This window comes from Echinops telfairi, unplaced genomic scaffold (assembly GCF_000313985.2).
Source record: "Echinops telfairi isolate 266 unplaced genomic scaffold, ASM31398v2 ScPeMD7_7469;HRSCAF=8507_1, whole genome shotgun sequence".
In the NCBI taxonomy this organism is placed as follows: Eukaryota; Metazoa; Chordata; class Mammalia; order Afrosoricida; family Tenrecidae; genus Echinops; species Echinops telfairi.
This window is the reverse complement of record NW_022111373.1, coordinates 125,728,591-125,730,040: the sequence shown is the minus strand read 5'-3', so window position 1 is coordinate 125,730,040 and position 1,450 is coordinate 125,728,591.

Here is a 1,450-nt window from a genome sequence, read left to right as displayed (position 1 = left end):
GCTTCCGAGGTCTGGTTGCGTCCATGTGGCTTGTTTTCTGCAATGCCTCCCAGACAGTAGAAGAGAGAGGGGGGTCTTCCGCTTCCAATGAGGAAGTACCAAATTTCCCAGAATTCTCAGAAGGCCATGCCCATACAGAAGTCTCATTGGCTATCTCCAGATTGACAGCCTAGATTCCACCCCTACACTCTTAATCCTTAAATTGACACCAGATTAGGTGACTTCCACAGGAGCGAACAACAGAAAAGTGGGTGAGGGGTGATGAAGGATGAGGTAAGGCATGAAAATAATAATCTATAACTTATCAAGGGTTTGTGAGAGAGAGTGGGTGGGGGAGGGAGGGGAAGAATTGGGGAGCTGATATCAGGGGCTCAAATGGGAAAAGAATGCTTTGAAAATGGTGATGGCAGCATATATGCAAATATGTTTGGCACAATGAATGAATATATGGATTGTGATATGACATGTAAGAGTCCCCAATAAAAGTATTTCATAATAAAAAAGAATCTGAGAAGCTGAACTATATAAGAATGTGACATCAATATTGGATTAAGTGTCATTAACAAATTGCTGTATGCAGGGATTTGGGGTTTCGATGGATAAGCTTCACTTTTGGCTTTTCTCTCTATTAAGATCCTCATCTCCTACTGTGGGATATCCTTCCCCGATGATGGGAAAGACTACTTGAAATACTTTTGGAATGAATAGATAGCATCAGAAAAAATGGAGACAAGATTAAAGTTCTCAAAATTCCATTTTACTTAGATTCCCATTCAATTCACACTGAAACAACAGTCAAGAGATCAAATAGTACATTGCATTGGGTAGATTTGCTTCAAAAGATCTTTTAAGTGTTGAAGAGTGAAGTTACTAATTTTAAGACTAAGGTGTGTCTGATCCAAACATTTTATTTTTAATTAATACACATGAAAATTGGGAATTGATTAGAGAAGAGAAATTGTAAGTATACATCTTCAAATTATAGTATTTGCAAAGAAAACTAAAAATAACCTCAGCATTGGAAAAAGCAAGGATAGTGAGATTTCTTCTCATGTGCTTTGGATATTTTATCAGAAGGTAATGATCCTTGAGGACAGACATCATGTTCTCTCGGTAAAGCAGAGGATCAACAAAAAAGAGGAAGACCCTCATGAAATGGATTGACACAGTCAGTCCAACATAGGAATTAATGATTTTCAAAATGACAGAGAACTAACAGTATTTTGTTTCTTTTTTACCAAAGGTAAATTATATCTGTTCAGTAAAATTCTGATTCCTGTTAATCTTCTTAGTTCATATCAAGTTATTAAATACTTATAATACACATTTAGATACAAGTGTTTGTATTAGAATCTTTAATATTTCCCCAAAATATCTCTTAAAATACATAGTTGATTTGCCTCCTATTTCCAGAGACCTTAGATCTTCTGTTGTGTGGATGCTTTTCATT